The sequence below is a fragment of the Macaca mulatta genome, chromosome 10 (genome assembly GCF_049350105.2).
Source record: "Macaca mulatta isolate MMU2019108-1 chromosome 10, T2T-MMU8v2.0, whole genome shotgun sequence".
NCBI classification, from domain to species: Eukaryota; Metazoa; Chordata; class Mammalia; order Primates; family Cercopithecidae; genus Macaca; species Macaca mulatta.
The window spans coordinates 67058704-67079814 of record NC_133415.1 but is presented as its reverse complement, the minus strand read 5'-3'; the positions used below and the strand labels follow the sequence as shown (position 1 = coordinate 67079814).

Genomic DNA, 21111 nt, shown 5'->3' with positions numbered 1-21111 from the left:
TAAATAAGGGGGAATGAAGAATGGTGAGCTGAGATCCAAAGATGGTTCTTTGGTGGTGCTTAGGAAACGTCGGAGGGTCCGAGTGACAAGGTTGGTAATGCAAATCCAGGAAACAGCTATGTTTTATCCCATTTCTGTGCCCTTCCTGGGAAAAGCTGGGTTCTCTCCTTTTTGGGTAATTCTCTAAGCATCATGAGAGAAGTCACAAAAGGATTAGAGAAATGAACACAGCCTGAAATACCTTATCCACTTCTAAGGACTTTAAATATGTATTTATCATACTTTGCTATGTGGGATTGATTAGGATGTAGAGACCATTTATGCAAGAGTATCTGAATACTATATTATTACGTGTTTGCAGTGCACAAAAATATTACCATTTAGAGCAGATTTAGGAAGTGAAAATCTGAGAATTAAAAAAAGCAAAGACAACCAGCCCGGTTATGCATAGCTGAGTGACCTATATTGGTTACAAGGTTTTTATCTCTTCATTAGAATTGTAAACAGAACTCTCGGCGAAAGAAAGGATGATGCTGTAAATACAATGATATATAGCCAAGCAAGTCAGCCAAGAACACTGTTATTTTGGGGGAAGTTGAGAATGCAGAGGTTCCAATGGCTCTCATAGGGATTTAAAAAAAAATGGAAGTAGCAATTTTTCCATGCAGAATGAAATGAGAGATGGTACCTGAACTAATTCAGTGTCAAAACTAAGTATTTATTTGTATCCAGTTGCCTGTTTTTCTACTGCATCATCAAATACACATGATTAATTCAAGGCATTATTTCTTTTACTTGTTCATTTTTAGATTACACAAGTAACAAATATTTGTTGTAAAAAACACAAACAGTACAAGTGAAAGGAGAAAATTCTTTCCCCTTCTACCAATCTCATCACTGGAGATAATAGCCTTTGTCAGTTTATTGTGTAATCTTACCTTCTAGATTTCTAAATATGCATATCCACCTACATGTGTGTATAAACATGCAATCAAAATATGATTTTTATACATATTTTTCTGCAATGTGTTTATTTTACCTAAAATAACTGTCTTCCTTCTTCTTATAACTGTATTAGAAAAAACTTCTTATTTTTTTAGAACTGTGCTATGTGAAATTCCATTGTATGTTTGCCCCATCATTTATTTAACATTCATCTAATGCCTGGCATTTAGGCTGTTTCCTACTCAACAAATATTGAGAGTTTGTTATCCTCTAGGGATGCCGTGGAGGAGTACAACCATATAAGGAACTTCCTCTTCTCTCAAGTAGTTTGAGGCTGGATATGTGAGTCAGACATATTGTGTAACAAATAGGCTTCAGATTTCAAGCAGAAAATGCTAAGAATTCCCAATGCAACAGAATCTAATAGCCAACTGAATCAAAGTAGTCTAAAAAAGAAAGATATTGTGCAAGAGCATTTTCTCAGTAGAAAATCCAACATATCACAATAGAATGGTTAAAGGGCAATTATTCATAGTACAGAGATTTTTTCTTACAAAATATTTGATTTGTTAAATATCCCTCTAGTACTTAAATCTTGATTTTTTTTTACCAATAGCTTTTTGATACACTTTAGGTCACCTGCTAAGTAAAAGAAAGCTTGAATGTTAGGAACTCCCGAAGGTTGGAGCTATATCTTCATTTCCCAGATATTTAAGTGGAAATATATAATTCAATATATTCAAAAGAGGTTCTCAAAGCCCAGGTGTGAAAGGAACTTTTAGCTTCTCTTCAGATCATCCCAGGCTCACCTGTCTCCAGGACTCTTGCTTCCTGGCTTTCACTCTGGAGACCAACTTTAGGTAGATTCTCATCACTGCAGGGCCACAGCAGACATTGTGCAGGAGCTGCCTGGCAGTGCCTTGTCTCAAGCCCACAGCTTGATCCTCTTGTCTTCAATTCAGGGCTGTCTTCCATCTTGCCACTGAGGCTTAAGATACATCAAGACCTGCCTGACACTCACAGGGGTGCATGGCAAGGTGCAGAAAAGTTAATGCCTGATGGGGTAGACTTTTGATCAGTGGGAGATGAAAGCTAGTGGATAAATTCTCCTCCTTTTCCATTGCCACCCTGCCAACAGACTGTCTTGAGACTCAGTAGCCCTTAAGGCCTTTCAGAAGCAGGATCCATGAAATAGTACAGTTAGTTTGTTTTATTATGAAGCAGCGGCTATCTCTACAGTGCCCTAACTCATACTTGCTCTGTTGTCTTCTCTGCCCTACTCTTTTCCCTCAGTTCTGCTTCCCTGGAATTGTACTCCCTAGTACAGGAGTTTTCAGCTATATTGATAAGCTGTTGTCTCAGAATCTGCTTTTGCAGAACACAGGCAAAGACAACATAAATTGCACAAAATGGTATATAGCGCACATTGTCTGGTCGTTACCTAATACATAGCAACCATTTATTGAGCACCAACTAAGTGTGCTGCAATAGTGCCAAGTGCTTGATATGCCATTGAATAATCACCCTCTCTAGGAATAGGCGATTGCTATTAACTAAAGTTTGTATTCTGTAGGAAAGAAAACTGAGGCTCAAAGAGTACCTCACTCAAGGTTGTATTAGACCACTTTCTAGTTTCTTTCTTTCTTTATCCTAGCATGTGATTGTGATTGGTGGAGAAAAGAGGAGGTGGAGGATGCCTGCTCCACATGGTTGCTTTAGCCTTCTTTGACCTCAAGATTCTCCATTCCTCAAGCTCTCAAGTATGTGGATCAAGTAGCTAAAAATGGAGTCACTGAACAAGAAAGATAGGTTTTGAACTTAGATTTGTATGCATGAGGCAAAGTAGCAGTGATACTAGCTTAGAAAACCACTGATGCCCAGTCAGGAAGGCTTGGCTCAGCCAATGTGTGATGCTGTTGTTCACGGCATAACGGTTCTCACACCTGGGGGATGAGAAAAGTTAGCACATGTTCTCTACTAAAACCATCCCTGACTTCACCAAGTGCCACACAGGAGGGAGGGTCAAGGCTCTGCAACCAGGATCTTCAACTCTGGCCATTCTTGCTCCCTCACTGTGCTCTCTGCTTCTGCCCTGTCTCCTTTAATGTGGGCCCAATTCTACACCAAGTTGTCGAGGAAAATCTCCCGTCCTCAACTGCTTGGCAGCCTTCTAAAAATAAGCCTCCAACCTCACCAGGGCCACCACGCTGCTCAGCAATCATTTCTCTTGTCCTCAATGCTCCCTATCATTCCATTTTGCAAAGCAGCTGCTCCAAGCTTTTACTACTCTTCCGTCTTCCCTCACATTGTCCCACAACCCAGCCCCATGCTCTCAAGTGAAGGAAGATGGGAGCTCTTTACATTATTTCCTCTCCACAACACTAAATTTGCCTAGTTCTCCCCATTTCTGCTAACTCAAGATTATGCTCTCTGTGATGCTCCCAGGTAGCCTAGTGGGATGCAGGAGAAACCACAGAACTCCACACTGGGCACTTTCTCTCCCTTCATTTTATATGGTACAGAATGTGTAAGAAAAAAATACCACGAGACTTGTGTTGTAATCCTTTAAAAAATAATTAGCAAGCTTTTTATGTGTGTGTGTGTGTCAGTCTTCCTTATAAACGTTGTTCCTGAGAGCAGTTACTTCTTTCATATGGATTCCTTGTGGAAGAGATGGACACTCGGGTCAGGTCACTTCAATTGTGGTCACACCTAAGAAGTCAGGAACCTAGAAGTGAGAGAGATAAGCATCTAGTTTTTTTTTTTTTTATTTTTATTTTGAGATCAAGTCTCACTCTGTCACCCAGGCTGGAGTGCTGTGGCACAATCATGGGTCACTGCAGCCTCAAACTCCTGGGCTCAAGCAATATTCCCACTTCAGCTCCCAAATAGCTGGGACTACAGGTGTATGCCACCACACCCAGTTAATATTTTTAAATTTTTTGTACAGATGGATCTCACTATGTTGCCCAGGCTGGTCTTGAACTCCAGGGCTCAAGTGATTCTCCTGCCTCCGCCTCCCATAGTGCTGGGATTACAGGTGCAAGCCCCTGTGCCCAGCTCAGTTCTATTTTAATTAACTATATAAATTGTACAAAATTTTTATAAAAGTTATCATCTCTTGAGTCACAGTAGGGTATAAAACATGGCACAGAAAACCCTCCGCAGACAATTTATTTCTATGTTCATCTATTGCAAGAACCAGTTGAGCACAGCAGCAGCCATGATAATAGCAGGCATCTGCGCTTTGGGCTGGTGAAAATAAATTAAATTTGACGTTGGTCATGAGAGCATGTCAACAGCACTGCCTGTGAATTATTAAAATAAAATTCAAATAAGAGAAAGCAAAAGCCCTTTCCAGAGAGCTAAATTAAAGTTTAAATTAAAGCAACAACATTTTTTTCTTGGCAAAAATTTTCTAATTATTTTCTACCTCTAAGGTTTATTTCCATTAATGCTTCCTCTGTGCAATTAAACACATGGAAAAATGCACAGTAAAATTTCACTAGTCTGGTTTAAAAGGAAGAGATTGGTTTAACAAGGTTTGCAGTGGGCTTGACAATCAGATGCTTTAAAATGGGTTGACAGAGTGCTGTTTCGTTGAGTGTCAGTGTCAGCAAATACTTATAGCTCACCTATTATGTGCGAGACGCAGTATTGAGTGACTTAAATATAAATGTTCAAAACAGTCCTCCGAGTTGGGTACTATCATTTACATTTTATAGAGAAAATCACAAAACTTCTTAAAACCTGACATTTAGTAAGTGGCAGAGATGGAATGGGTTCTGTTAGGGGTTAGATTTTGTTCCTCCAGAATTCACATGTTGAAATCCTGACTCTGTGTACTTCAGAATATGATTGTACTTGGAGAATCAGTCTTTAAAAAGATTACTAAGTTAAGATGAAGTAATTAGGGTGGGCCCTAGAGAAACCAATCCAATTTTCATCCCAGATAGTATCAAAAAGCTGAAACTTCCTAGATCACTGCGTCCAGACAATAAGACGCCAGGTCACTTGTCTGAGCACCTGCTGTCTGTTGACCGACTCCTCTATAAACCCTCAACTTTAATTGGTTGGAGAAACAGATTTGAGACTTGTCCCCCACCTCCTGGCTGATGTCACCTGCAATAAAGCCTTTCTTCCTTGGCAACGCTTATTTTCTCAGTGATCGACTTTCGTTGTGGTGAGCAACCGGACCTAGGCCAAACCCCTGGCATTTGACAACACTAATTCAATATGACTGGTGACCTTACAACAAGAGGAGATTATGATACAGACACACAGAAGGCAGATCTTGGGAAGGCACAGGGGGTGGGCGGCCATCTGCAAGCCAAGGAGGGAGGCTTCAGAGGAAACCGATCTGCTGACACCTTGATCTCAGGTTCCTAGTCTCCAGAATTGTGAGAAAATACATCTTTCTTTAAACCACCTACTCTGCGGTACTTTGCTATGCCAACAATAGTAAATTAACACAGGTTCAAACTCCACTCTCAGCACCAAAATCTATATTAGTTAACTAATGCTGCACAGGAGATTACCACACTGTTAGTGGCTTAAAACAATAAATATTTATTGCCTCACAGTCTCCGTGAATCAGAAATTTGGGAGTGGCTTAAATGCACAGTTCTGGCTCATGGTCTCAGGAGGTTGCAGTCAAACTGTCACCTGGGGGTGTAATCATTGGAAGGTTTAACAGGGGCTGGAGAATCTGCTTCCATCATGGCCTCTCCATGGCTGTTAGGAGGAGTCCTTAGCTCTCCATCGCACTGAGTATCCTTCCTAGGACTGCTTGAATATTTTCAGGACTTGGTGACGTCATGTGATTTAGAATTTCTTAACTCTCCATGATAACCAAAGTAACAGTTTACCCCTAGTTTTCTGACACTGGCACCCTTAATTTCCTTTCCAAACTTTCTTCATGAAAGTAGAAAGAAAATTTTACCTGACCTTGACCCACATAAAGGGGTGACTAAGTAACTAAGATTTCTGGGCTTAGCTTAACATAGACTTGAAAACTGCTCTTTTCCACCTTCAGGGTGTGCACAATGTAGCTTTGTAGTCAGGCTGCTTTGGTCCAAATCCAGGCTTTGCTTCTTATTAGGTCTTACAGCTTGGACCATTTAAAAAAACTTTTTTGTGCCTTGGTTTCCTCATCTATAAAATAGGATGATAATAATAATAATTTTATACAGATGTAGCAAGGATTCTGTAAGTGAATACATGCAACTTATTTACTTCCCAAGACTTGCTTTTCTTTGCATTCTTTGGATTTTTCCTCTTTCCCTTCCCTTTCCCTCCCTCCCTCCCTCCTTCCATCCCTCCTTCCCTCCCTCCTTCCCTCCCTCCTTCCTCCTTCCCTTCCTCCTTCCCTCCCTCCTTCCCTCCCTCCCTGCCTTCCTGACTTCCTTCCTTCCTTCCTTCCTTCCTTCCTTCCTTCCTTCCTTCCTTCCTTCCTTCCTTCCTTCCTTCCTTCTCTCTTGCCTTGGTCCCACCAGTGGTTTCTAATGGACACTGTAGGCATGTGTTCATTTGGTTATATCACTAAGGGCTAAAAAACATCGATGTGAATTGAGTGAAACCCAGAGCATAAAAATCCAAGGGTTCTTTCTAAGTCAGCCATTGGTTTTGTGCTTGCTATGGTGTTTGATTGCTCTGTGCTTACTCTTGCTACTTGCTATGTGAATATGCACATATGAAAGGCCCAGGGCATGGGGGTTCAGGCTATATTTTACTTTACTCACCATAAATTCCTGTGCAGTTTATATCTAAAAAAATCCTCTATGAACAGTAAATAGTCACCCTAAATTCAAAGTTATAGAAAAAAAAACAATTTAATTGAAAGACATCAGTAAAGCACATGTTAATTCAGATGAAGGTAAGAAAGCTCAACAAGAAAACAGTGATTAGGTAGGAACAGAACCAAACTAGTCTTTTGTTATTTTCTTTTTAATAGAGAGAGGGTCTTCCTCTCTCACCCAGCCTGGAGTACAGTGGCACAAATGTAGATCATTACAGCCTTGAACTCCTAGGCTCAAGTGATCCTCCAAAGCAGGTGGGACTACAGGTCCACACCACCACACCCAGCTAATAATTATTATTATTCTCCTCCTCCTCCTCCTCCTCCTCCTCCTCCTCCTCCTCCTCCTTCTTCTTCTTCTTCTTCTTCTTCTTGTTCTTCTTCTTCATTATTTTTTGTAGATACAGTCTCACTATGTTGGCCAGGTTGGCCTCAAACTCCTAGACTTAGGTGATCCTTCAGCCCTGGCCTCCCAAAGTGCTGGGATAATAGGCTCACTCCTGTTAATAGAGGCTAAATGTGGATTTTCACTTGATATGATTTGGCTCTGTGTCCCCACCCAAATTTCATCTTGAATTGTAATTCCCACGTGTCTAGGAAGAGACCTGTACTCCCCATGTGTCAAGGAAGGGAGGTGATTGGATTGGGCATGGGGGACAGATTCTCCCATGCTGTTCTCATGATAGTGAGTGAGTTCTCATGAGATCTGATGGTTTAATAAGTGTTTGGAAATTCCTCCTTCGTTTTTCTCTCTCTCCTGCTGCCATGTGAGGAAGGTCCTTGTTCCCCCTTGCACCATGATTGTGGGTTTCCTGAGGCCTCCCCAGCCATGTAAATTGAGTCAACTAAACCTCTTTCCTTTATAAATTACCCAGTCTTGGGTAGTATCTTTATAGTGTGTGAGAATGGACTAATACATCACTTTAATCCAAATTTAACCTGGTGGTACCTGCATCATATGAAAGGGCTGTGTATTTGGTCCATGTAGATGCCTATGTTATCAGGAGTTCTGGAGCCTGCAAGTCTTATCTCCGGTTGATCTCCAAAAACAATACTTACCTACATAAAAGGGAATTCAAGTAGCTTATTTAGCAGGTGATCCCAGGCAGCACTGGTAAGAGAGGGGAGGAATGAGACAGGAAAGAGAAGGAGGCCAGGGAAGAGTTTGTATTCAGTAGATTATTGCTGTGGGCAACCAGGAATCAGTTCTGCTGGTGACCTCTGGGAGACAATATAGAACATGCCTGAGAGAGGTCCAACCAAGTGACAAACGATCTGGGGTATTAACCTATTGACTCCTGCCAGTTACTGGTTAGAAGCTGTTCCTAGGGAGCATTAGCTCTCCAGCATTCCCAGGGAGCCCCACACTTGGACTCTCAGGGCTACAGAAAGCCCTCATGCAGATATAAGTGCTATGCTCAGGAACTGTGATTGTGAAGGGGATTGTGAAGGGGGTGCTTCTTTCCTAGAGTCAGGCTCTAACAGATACAATTTACAGAGATTTATCTTGTTTCTTACTCAAAAATTAGTTGACACACAGTGAAAAAACAGGTAAAAGGTATGCAGCCTAAGACACTGTGGTCATTAGGCACAGAGCACAAATATCCCGAAATTCTAAGAGGCAGTCAAGGCCACCTGAGTCATGACTGTGGCTGGTTCCACCCACCACCTTTCTACTTCCCAAATGCTGGGAGATCATTTTTCTTCTTCAAACATTGTATCATGTCTTGCATGGGATATTTGAAAACACTAGAATTTATTCTTTTTTCTGCGCCTGGAGATTTTATAGTTATTTTTCTAGTCTACGAAGGTGCCACAATTATAGAATATAAGGGGTTTTTAAAAAGAATTCTGTCCTTGTATCAAATATTAAAGCCACAATAAATGTCTTTTAGAATTTCCCTGGTCATTCAAATGCGCGTCTTAACTAAAGGTCTGCGACAACTGTTTTCCTTTTGAAAAATTATTTTTCTTCTTTTAATTGCCTATTTGAAAATATATGATAGAGAGTTTAATGTTAAAAAGCTCTTAGTTGGGGGCGGGGCCAAAATGGCCGACTAGAAGCAGTGGCGATCAAAGGCTCCCATTGAAAAAAACCGTAATAGCATGTGAATCTTGCACCAGCAACTGAGGTAACCAGCTTCTCTCATCAGAGCAGACTAGACTACTGGCATTACCTGCGCAGAGGAAGGAAGAGCAGTGTGGTGCAGCTGCCCACCTGAGAGCCACACAGGGCAGGGGAATCCCCCAGCCAAGGGAGGTGGTGAGTGAGCATGCTACCCAGCCAGGGAAACCGTGGTTTTTCCACGGAACTATGCAACCCATGTATCAGAAGATGCCACTCATGAACCCATGCCACTGGGGCCTGGAGTCCCAACCCTGGAGCCATGCAGATTCTTAACACCCTTTCAGCTAGAATCTGCTTAAGCCTGCTAAGTTTCTGCGGGAAGGGACAACCAGCACCACAGCTGCAGCTGCCTGCTGTCTAAGCCATTTGAGCTCCTTGGGGGAAGGGCGGCAGCCAGCACTGGGACGGAGAGCTGCCTGACACACTAAGCTCCCTAGGCAAAGGAAGGGCGTCATCCATCTCTACAGCTCCAGGCTGTACTTTTCCTCTGCTGGGGCCAGGGAGGCTGGAAACGGCTTGGTCCTAAGAGGTGTCCCCTATAACCCAGCACACCAGCTGTGGCAGACTACAGCCAGAGTGCCTCTCCAGGCCTGACCCTGACCCATCCCTTCTCACTGGGCAGGGCCTCCCTGCAGGAACTCCAACAACTGCAGCCAGAGGCTCAGGGACAGAACTCTGATCTCCCTGGGCCCGAAGCCCTAGTGGGACGGGTGGTTGCAGTCTCTGCAGACCAGAAGACTCAGTCTTTCCTCCTGCTAGTTCTGAAGAATCTGGGCAGCCCAGATGAGTGGGTTTCCCCTAGCAAAGCACACCCTCTCCACCAAGGGACAGTCAAAGTGCTTTGTTAAATGAGTCCTGTTCCCCGTGCCACCCAGTAGGGGTTGTCAGACACCCTATACTTACCGGCATCAGGTTGGTGCCCCTGGAGGTCAGAGATCCCAGAGGAAAGAGCAGGCATCCACCTTTGTAGTTCTGTAGCCTCCTTGAGTGACATCTCCAGGCACAGGAGCGAACCAAATGAATAGGGCCTGAAGTAAACCCCCAGCAAACAGCACCAGCCCTTCAGAAAAGGGACCTGACCATTGAAAGAAAAACAAACAGAAAGCAACAAAAGCATCAACAACAACAAAAGTCCCCACAAAACCCCATCCAAGGGTCAGCAGTTTCAAAGATCAAAACTAGACAAACTCATGAAAATGAGAAAGCATCAATGAAAAAAATGCTGAAAACTCAAAAGGCCAGAGCTCCTCTTCTCCTCCAAATGATCGCAGTGTCTCTCAAGGGAAGGTGCAGAACTGGACAGAGGATGAGATGGATGAATTGACAGAAGTAGGCTTCGGAAGATGATTAATAGCAAACTCTGCTGAGCTAAAGGAGCATGCTCTAATCCAATGCAAAGAAGCTAAGAACCTTGATGAAAAGTTAGAGGAGCTGCTAACTAGAATAACCAGTTTAGAGAGGAACATAAATGATCTGATGGAGCTGAAGAACATAGCATGTTAACTTTCTGAAGCATATACAAGTACCAATAGCCGAATTGACCTAGCAGAAAAAAGGATATCAGAGTTTGAAGACCGTCTTGCTGAAATAAGGCATGCAGACAAGAATGGAGGAAAAAAATGAAAAGGAACAAATGAAGCCTTCAAGAAATACGAAACTATATAAAAATACTGAATCTACAATTGATTGGAGTACCTGAAGGAGACGGGGAGAATGGAAACAAGCTGGAAAACACACTTCAGGATATTATCCAGAAGAACTTCTCCAACCTAGCAAGACAGGCCAACATTCAAATTCAGGAAATACAGAGAACACCACTAAAATACTTCATAAGAAGATCAACCCCGAGATACATAATCATCAGATTCTCCAAGGTCAAAATGAAGGAAAAAATGTTAAGGGCAGCTGGAGAGAAAGGCCAGATCACCGACAAAGGGAAGACCATTAGAATAACAGCAGACCTCTCTGTAGAAACCCTACAAGCCAGAAGAGGTAGGGGCCAATATTCAACATTCTTAAAGAAAAGAATTTTCAACACAGAATTTCATATCCAGCCAAACTAAGCTTCATAAGCGAAGAAGAAATAATATCCTTTCCAGAGAAGCAAATGCTGAGGGATTTCATCGCCACCAAGCCTGCCTTGCAAGAGCTCCTAAAGGAAGCACTAAATATGGAAAGGAAAAGCCAGTACCAGCTGCTGCAGAAACACACCAAAATATAAAGACCAATGACACTATGAAGAAACTGCATCAACTAGTGTGCAAAATAACTACATAGCATCATGATGACAGGATCAAATTTACACATAACAATACTAACCTTAAATGAAAATGGGCTAAATGCCCCAATTAAAAGATACAGACTGGCAAATTAGATAAAGAGTCAAGAACCTTTGGTGTGATGTATTCAGGAGACCCATTTCCTATGCAAAGACACACATAGATTCAAAATAAATGGATGGAGAAAAATTTACCAAGCAAATGGAAAGCAAAAGAAATCAGGGGTTGCAATGCTAGTCTCTGACAAAACAGACATTAAACCAACAAAGATCAAAAGAGACGAAGGGCACTACATAATGATAAAGGGATCAATTCAACAAGAAGACCTAACTATCCTAAATATATATGCACCCAATACAGGAGCACCCAGATTCATAAAACAAGTTCTTAGGGACTTACAAAGAGACTTAGATTCCCACACAATAATAGTGGAAGATGTTAGCACCCCACTGTCAATATGAGACAGATTAATGAGTCAGAAAATTAACAAGGATATTCAGGACTTGAACTCAGCTCTTGATCAAGTGGACCCAACAGACATCTACAGAACTCTCCACCCAAATCAACAGAGTATACATTCTTCTCAGTGCCACATGGCACTTATTCTAAAATCAACCACAAAATTGGAAGTAAAACATTCCTCAGCAAATGCAAAAGAACTGAAATCATAACAGTCTTTCAGACCGCAGTGCAATCAAATTAGAACAGGATTAAGAAACTCACTCAAAACCACCCAATTACTTGGAAATTGAACAACCTGCTCCTGAATGACTCCTGGGTAAATAACAAAATCAAGGCAGAAATCAATAAGTTCTCTGAAACCAATAAGAACAAAGAGACAATGTACCAGAATCTCTGGGAAACAGCTAAAGCAATGTTAAGATGGAAATCTATAGCACTAAATGTCCACATCAGAAAGCTAGAAAGATCTCAAATCGACACCCTAACATCACAATTAAAAGAGCTAGAGAAGCAAGAGTAAACAAATCCAAAAGCTAGTGGAACACAAGAAATAACTAAGATCAGAGCAGAATTGAAGGAGATAGAGACAGAAAAACCCTCCAAAAAATAAGTGAAACCCAAAGCTGTTTTTGGAAAAAATTAACAAAATAGATAGACCACCAGCTAGACTAATAATGAAGAAAAGAGAGAAGAATGAAAGAGACACAATAAAAAATGATAAAGAGGATAGCACCACTGAGCCTAGAGAAGTGCAAACTACCATCAGAGAATACTATAAACACTTCAATGTAAATAAACTGGAAAATCTAGATGAAATGGATAAATTCCTGGACACATACACCCTCCCAAGACTAAACCCGGAAGAAGTGAAATTCCTGAATAGACCAATAACAAGTTCTGAAGTTGAGGCAGTAATCAATAGTCTACCAACCAAAAAAAGCCCAAGACTGGATGAATTCACAGCTGAATTCTACCAGAGGTACAAAGAGGAGCTGGTTCCATTCCTTCTGAAGCTATTACAAACAATTAAAAAGGAAGGATCCCTCTCTAACTCATTTTATGAAGCCAGCATCATCCTGACACCAAAACCTGGCAGTGATACAACAACAACAAAAAAAACTTCAGGCAAATATCCCTGATGAACATTGATGCAAAAATTCTTAATAACACTGGCAAACTGAATCCAGCAGCACATCAGAAAACTTATCCACCACTATCAAGTCCGCTTCATCCCTGGGATGCAAGGCTGCTTCAACACACACAAATCAATAAACATAATCTATCATATCAACAGAACCAAAGACAAAAACTACATGATTATTTCAATAGATGCGGAAAAGGCCTTCGATAAAATTCAACATCCATTAATGTTAAAAACTCTAAATAAACTAGGTATTGATGGAACGTATCTCAAAATAATAAGAGGTATATCTATGACAAACCCACAGACAATATCATACTGAATGGGCAAAAGCTGGAAGCATTCCCTTTGAAAACTGGCACAAGGCAGGATGCCCTCTCTCACCACTCCTATTTGACATAGTATTGGAAGTTCTGGCCAGGGCAATCAGGCAAGAGAAAGAAATAAAGCGTATTCGAATAGGAAGAGAGGAAATCAAATTGTTTCTGTTTGCAGATGACATGATTGTATATTTAGAAAACCCCATCGTCTCAGCCCCAAATCTCCTTAAGCTGATAAGCAACTTCAGCAAAATCTCAGGATACAAAATTAATGTGCAAAAATCACAAGCATTCCTATACACCATAGACAAACAGAGAGCCAAATCATGAATGAACTGCCATTCACAATTGCTACAAAGAGGATAAAGTATCTAGGAATACAATTTACAAGGGATGTGAAGGACCTCTTCAAGGAAAACTACAAACCACTGCTAAAGGAAATAAGAGGGTACACAAACAAATGGAAAAAACATTCCATGCTCATGGATAGGAAGAATCAATATCATGAAAATGGCCATACTGCCTAAAGTAATTTATAGATTCAATGCGATCTCCATCAAGCTACCATTGACTTTCTTCATTTAATTAGAAAAAACTACTTTAAATTTCATATGGAACCAAAAAAGAGCCCATACAGCCAAGACAATCCTAAGCAAAAAGAACAAAACTGGAGGCATCATGCTACCTGACTTCAAATTATACTATAAGTCTACAGTAACCAAAAGAGCATGGTACTGGTATCAAAACAGGTATATTGACCAATGGAACAGAACAGAGGCCTCAGAAATAATGCCACACATCTAAAACCATCTGATCTTTGACAAACCTGACAAAAACAAGCAATGGGGAGGGGATTCCTTATTTAATAAATGGTGTTCGGAAAACTGGCTAGCCATATGCAGAAAACTGAAACTGGACCCCCCCCCCCTTTATAGCTTATACAAAAATTAACTCAAGATGGATTAAAGACTTAAATATAAGACCTAAAACCTTAAAAACCCTAGAAGAAAACCTAGGCAATACCACTGAGGACATAGGCATGGGCAAAAACTTCACAACACGAATGCCAAAAGCAATTGCACCAAAAGCCAAAATTGACAAATGGGATCTAATTAAACTAAAGAGTTTCTGCACAGCAAAATAAACTATCATCAGAATAAACAGGCAATGTACAGAATGGGAGAAAAATTTTGCAATCTATCCATATGACAAAGGTCTAACATGCAGAATCTACAAAGAACTTAAAGAAATTTACAAGGAAAAAAAAACTGGGCAAAGGATATGAACAGAAAAAACTAGGCAAAGGATATGAACAGACACTTCTCAAAAGAAGACATTTATGCAGCCAAGAAATATATGAAAAAAGCTTAACATCACTGATTGTTAGAGAAATGCAAATCAAAGCTACAATGAGATACTATCTCATGCCAGTCAGAAGGGTGTTTATTAACAAGTCAAGAAACAATAGATGCTGGTGAGGCTGTGGAGAAATAGGCATGTTTTTACACTGTTGGTGGGAATATAAATTAGTTTAACCATTGTGGAAGACAATGTGGCATGGCAATTCCTCAAGGATCTAGAACTAGAAATACCATTTGACCCAGCAATCCCATTACTGGTTATACACCCAAAGGAATAAAAATCATTCTGCTATAAAGACACATGCATACTTATGTTTATTGCAGCACTGGAAGCAATCCAAATGTCCCTTAATGATAGACTGGATAAAGAAAACGGGGTACATGGAATACTATGCAACCACAAAAATTAATGAGATCATGTCCTTTGCATGGTCATGGATAAAGCCAGAAGCCATCACCCTCAACAAACTAACACAGGAACAGAAAACCAAACAACTCATGTCCTCAGTCATAAGTGGGAGTTGAAATAAGAGAATTTAAGAATATTCTCCTCCTAAGGCATATCATCAAATAAAACAATTTTCTCAACTTTTTCTTATAAAAAAATTTAAATATACAGAAAGTCAAAAGAGAAGTACAATGAACACATATAACCCCACCACCTGGACACAGCAATTATTAACCTATTTCCATATTTGTTTTCTTTCTTTTTTTTTTTTTTTTTTTGAGACAGAGTCTCACCCTGTTGCCCAGGCTGGAGTGCAGTGGCACAGTCTCGACTCACTGCAAGCTCTACCTCCTGGGTTTATGCCATTCTCCTCCCTCAGCCTCCCGAGTAGCTGGGACTATAGGCACCTGCCACCATGCCCGACTAATTTTTTTATTTTTAGTAGAGGTTGGCTTTCACCGTGTTGGCCGGGATGGTCTCGATCTCCTGACCTCATGATCTGCCCATCTCATCCTCCCAAAGTGTTGGGATTACAGGCATGAACCACCATGCCTGGCCCCTATTTCTTTTTATGTGTGAATTTTTTTTTTTTTTTTTTTTTTTTAGTAGCTGACATCATGAAACATTTTCTCTAATATTTTGTCATTTGTTTTCTAAAATAAGAGTTTTCTTCTATAAAACCACAATATTATTATCCTACCTAAGAAAATCCAGAATAATTTTAATAATATTATCTAAACGAGGTAATATTAATATTATCCTGATTAGATAACTAGACTATAGTCACATTTCTCCATTTTTAGGTGTCTTAGTCTGTTTTATGTTGCTATAACATAGTATCACAGACTGGATCATTTACAAAGAAAAGAAGATTATTTAGCCCACATTTCTGGAGACTGGGAAGTCCAAGACAGCGTGGCACTAGCACCTGGTGAGGGTTTTCTTGCTATATCATGCCATGGTGAAGGGTATCACATGGAGAGAGGGCAAGAGTGTGCCAGCTCAGATCTCTTGTCCTCTTCTTATAAAGCCACCAGTCTCATCATGGGGGTCCCATCCAGATGACTTTATCTAACCCTAATTAACTCTCAAAGGCCCTGCTTCCAAATACTATTAATATGTGAATCTGGGGATTAAATTTCTAACACATGAAATTTGGGAGACACATTGAAACCACAATACTACCTAAAATATCTTTTCTAGAAATATTTTTTCAAACCAGAAGTCAACAAATGTTTAATCTAGCGTGATCTTCCTCACATGTTTTTTTCCCCATAGCATTTACTTCTTTAAGAGATCAAGCCAGCTATCTTGTGGCATGTCTCTTATTCTAGATTTCTCTCATTGTTTCTTCAAGGTATTTAATTTGTTCCTATTTCCCTTGTATGTCTTACAGGCTAGAAAGAAAATCCAAAGGCTTGATTAAATTGTAAAGATATTAAACATTGTTGGTAATAATTCTTCATAAATGATGCTGCCTAATTCATTTTGCATTATATCAGGAGGCATATAAAATCAGATGGTCTCACTAATAAATGCTGTTATTGGTTAAGGTGGTGGCTTATGGAATTCTCTACCATAAAGATGCATTTCCCATTGCCATTACCAATCTATGGAGTGATATTTTGGCATATGTCCTAATATAGTTTTAACTTATATTTTTATAACTAAAGGTTGATAAAAAATATTGAAGTATATAACTTCTGATTTTTACAAGTTGCTGTTGTCCACATAGCATTCATCTCCTAGTTTCTGTATAATAAATGTGTTCAACTACATTACAGTCAGCAAACTAAAGCCCATGGACCAAATCTAGCCCACTTCCTGTTTTCATAAATAAAGTTTTATTGGGACACAGCCACTCTTGCTTATTTACATATTATCTGTACCATGTCAACAGAGATGAGTATTGTAACAGAAATCATATGGCCCACAAAGCCAGAAATATTTACTCTTTATAAAAAAAAAAATTGCCCCCTTCCCACCCCAGAAGTAGATGGGCTCAGATCTCTCTGAGTGCTAGCATTGTATATTGCATATTCCTGCCAGATTATCTAGCACCAAATCTGGCAGGCGAGTGCCTAGATTCTCACAATAGCTTTACTGAGGAATAATTGGCATACAATAAGTTGTACATATTTAAAGGGAATAACTTTGAATAGTCTGACATATTAATATATCTGTGAAAACATCACTACGATCAAGATATTGAAAAAATCTGTCACCCACAAGTTTTCTTACATCCCTTTGTCATCTCTTTCCCCCTCCCCAGTAAGCATTGATCAGCTGTAGTTACCATAGATTAGTTTGCATCTTCCAGAATGCTATATATATAAAAGGAGTATATACAGTATGTATTCTTCTTTTGTTTGGCTTTTGTCACTCGGCATAATTATTTCGAGATTTATTCATGTTCCTGCATGTGAAGGAAACCAAAATATTTCACAAAATCCTAAGCCCCACCTGCAACCAGCTGAAGAGACCCTCTCTTTGCCAAGAGGAGCCCAGAAAAACCTTAAAAATGGAATTCCCAGTCACGACCGAAAGGAAGGTTGAACACACTTCATTATACTCCCTCTCTTTTGGAATTTACACACAACTGACCGGCATTAATGTTACAGTAGAGATCACAAGACTGACAGAATGGACTCTTTGTGGCAGTAAGATACCAAATTGTAAAAGACCTAAGGCAATGTAAGGCCAGGATTAAGTCACACCCTACAAACCAAAAAATCTGTTAAACTTTTTAAAATTAACCCAAAATAATGTAGCTTAATAGCCAACTTGACTATGGTATAGCATCACATGACAGCAGGACCCCTTGTCTTAACATAAGCATTCCTTTGTATTGACTTCAAGTCTTTAGACAAAGCACAACTCTTTCAACCAACTGCTAACTAAAGATTTCCTAAAATCCACCCATGACTGTTATAGCAGGTAGGCAGACGTAAGCAGGGCAGAAGAGCACCCCTGTCCCCAACCAGGAATGTCAGGCAATCATCAGGTGATGGTCAGGCAGTTGTTTACTGTCTCTAAAATAATAATTGGTCACAGTCAGTGCCAGGGAAAGACAGTCTCCTTGTAGATAAAGAAAACCCTGAAACTGGTGATCAGCAGCTTCCTGATAAGATCTCAGGATTTGGGTGAGTGGGCTCACACATGCACATTAGGAGGCAAAATGGCAGAGTGTAACTGGTATATGACCTTCTAAGGAAATACAGCTGGTAAGGGAAGAACATCTCTAGTAAGCATGCATACAACTCCGGGAAACACACAGTGCACCCAAGTGCTAGCAACACCCAAGTGCTAGCAACAAGTGCTAGCAACACCCAAGTGCTAGCAAGCAGACAACACCCAAGTGCACATGCAGACAACCCACTCCAAGGGAAGAATCAGGGGAGAAGGGACACAAGACCCTGAAAGTGTGCCAACATATAAAACCCCAAGTCAAAAGGTCAAACCCCACACTTGCCCTCCTCCAAGGTACCCACGTGGCCCTCTTCTAATTGTGCTTTACTTTCTTTTCATTCCTGCTGTAAAACTTTTTAATAAATGTTCATTCCTGCCCTACAACTTGCCTTGGTCTCTTTTTCTGCCTTATGCCCCTCAGTCGAATTCTTTCTTCTGAAGAGACAAGGATTGAGGTTGCTGAAGACCTGTATGAATTCGCCACCAATAACTGGACTACCTGCCACCACTAACATGACTTGTAAGCTTTGAGATGTCCCATATTTGTGGGCCAAACCAATAAATGCTTTCCATGTATTTATTTATAGTTTTACCTACAATTCCTCTCTTCCTAAAATGTAAAAAACCAAACTATAACCTGACTGCCTTAAGACCACTTAGTCAAGGTTTCTTGGATTTGTGTTTTCTCTGGGCTGTGGTCACTCATATTGGCTCAAAATAAATCTCTTTAAAATATTTTCCAGAGTTTGTTTTCTCATTAACACCACAGAATATGCTTCTCTGATGTATTTCATGATGGCTATTCCTGAAAAGCTGCCTTTTGTGGGGGAGATTTGCATCTGTAGAGAAAATCTGCACTGGTGCAGCCAAGCTTTCTCTGAGGTCCTCCCTTGTCCAATGTAGGAAAGATGAACTCAGAGGCTGACACCTTTAAAGTCTGAAAGAAACCTTTACCATCTATTCTCTCTGAGGGCTGCCACCTGCGAGGTTTCATCTACATAACAAGACCACCTTTGCTAGCCACGTCTCCTCTTCTCCCACTCCCATGACCCGCTTGCCACCATCCAAGCCCTTCTCTTTCTGTAACCAAGATGGTATAAAAGCTCAACCATCTTGACTTTCTTTGAGATCTTATATATTTTGTTCCACAAGATAATGCTTGCCTCTCAGGTTCATTCAAATTCAAAAGAGAATCGTTTACACGTAATTTCTGTCTCCCTGGTTCATTCTTTCTCCCTAATACTGTCCCACAAGAGAACTGTCTGCATTCCTCATATCCTCCCTCCCTTATGAAAATGGTATATAAGCTTCTTCAACTCATTTAGGGGGCTGGGGTAAATACTCCATAGTTCTCCTCATGCATGTTAATAAATTTGTATGCAGTTCCTCCTATTAATCTGCCATCTGTATGTTGATGTTCCAGCAACCCTCCAGAGGGCAAAGGGGAAGTTTTCCCTTGGCCCCTATACCTGCCTCCTTTTTTATTGCTGAGTGGTAGTCCACTGTAGGAATATACTATAATTTATCTGTTCAGTCACCTGTGAATGGACATTTGGGTTGCTTCCAGCTTTACATTACTACAAATCAAGCTGCTATAAATATATTGTACAAGACATTATATGGACATACGCTTTCATTTTTCTTGAGTAAACACCTAGAAGTGAACTGTCTGGATCATATCACAGTGTGTGTTTAACTTTTAAGAAACAGGGCAGGTCTTTAAAAATGTTTGTAGCCACTTCCCATTCAGAAGCCTCTGTCATTTAGGGTTGTGTTTCATTAACTCTTTATTGTTTTTAAGTCCCAAGATACAAAATTATATTTGCAGTCAAGAGAAATTCATGAACTCTGATCATTTATATTAGTAAACATCATGTACATATAAATAAACTGGCAAGAAGTGCATATTGCAGTCATTTTCAAATGATTCTTTGAAATGAGTTAATTCTAGTTTGAGATACTTTGTAAGTAATTATATGTTTCAAGGATTCTCTTCCTTCTCAGAAGCTATTTCAGTGATTAAAAAGCTTAAAAGGTTGACGTCTGTGTCTTGTATTTCCAAAAATCTGAGAATACAACTACAGGTTCTAAAACTTCATGGTACTGAGGATCCTTTTCTTTGAGTTGGGAGCCACTTAAGGGTCTTCTCATTATTGTGAAGGATTCAACCAGCTCTCTTTAACTGTCTGGTGGCAAATAACAGATAGCAACTCTGGCTAGCTTTTTAAAGGAACATGTATTGTCAGGGTGTGGCCCAGCTCCCAGGATGAAGAAAGTTGAAGAACTGAGTTCGAAAGAGGTGAGACCCAGGGAATTAGAGTGCCTCGTCACAGGAGCATCTCCACAGCCTCCCAGGGCCGCAACACTCAAGGAATTGAGCTGCAGCAGTTTCTTTCCTCCTTGCATCTCTCAATTCAAGTTTCAAAGTCTGAGAATGAAGCAACCTCTCTACCAACATCAGAACATGAGCTATGCACGTGGATGCACCAGGACAGCAAAAGGAAGGGTCTAGCAGAAGAAGCCTTCAAACTCACCGTTAACTATTGGCATGCCTGTGCAAGCAATAGGGTTTGCCATCCCAGCAAGGGTGCACAGAGTGGAGGAGAGTTCATCATCCCTAGGAAACTGAGGCAGTCAGAAAAGGCAAATAAATACTGCTCTGCCTAAAGGCTGACAACCCCTTACATTGGCAACTGGTGTTAGAAGAGATGCATTCTATTCTCTTCAAGTTCCATCAGATCTTAAAACCCACTTGAGCTTTCCACCTAAAGGTTATCAAGAAAAATGTGTTCTTTCTGCTTGACCTTCACTTCTTCAAACAGAAAACAGAACCACAGTGTCTGAAGGAGCTAAATAGAGCTCAGATACACATGAAAAATCCTGGCTTATCATTTTTATGGAACACTGACCCTGTGCAGGCCAGCATTGACAGTAGCACCAGACTATTGGCCGTTGTACAGAGTCCTGACTCAAGCAGCAGGTTCCTTATTTGCAGTTAAAAACCCTTGACTGAGAAGAATAACCTTCAACTTTCAAGCAAA

The 21111-nt window shown here is 40.4% G+C and overlaps 1 long non-coding RNA gene across 1 annotated transcript in view; it reads right to left on the bottom strand.

The window, feature by feature from the left end:
- Positions 1-701: 701 nt before the first annotated feature.
- The window catches only part of LOC107000477 (uncharacterized), a 34062-nt gene continuing 13652 nt past the window's right edge, over positions 702-21111 (bottom strand). Inside the window, exons 2-3 of the long non-coding RNA XR_003720046.2 lie at positions 9774-9945; positions 702-3673 (exon numbers count right to left, since the gene is read on the bottom strand). This is a non-coding gene — a long non-coding RNA (uncharacterized LOC107000477). The remainder of the gene's footprint in view (positions 3674-9773; positions 9946-21111) is intronic.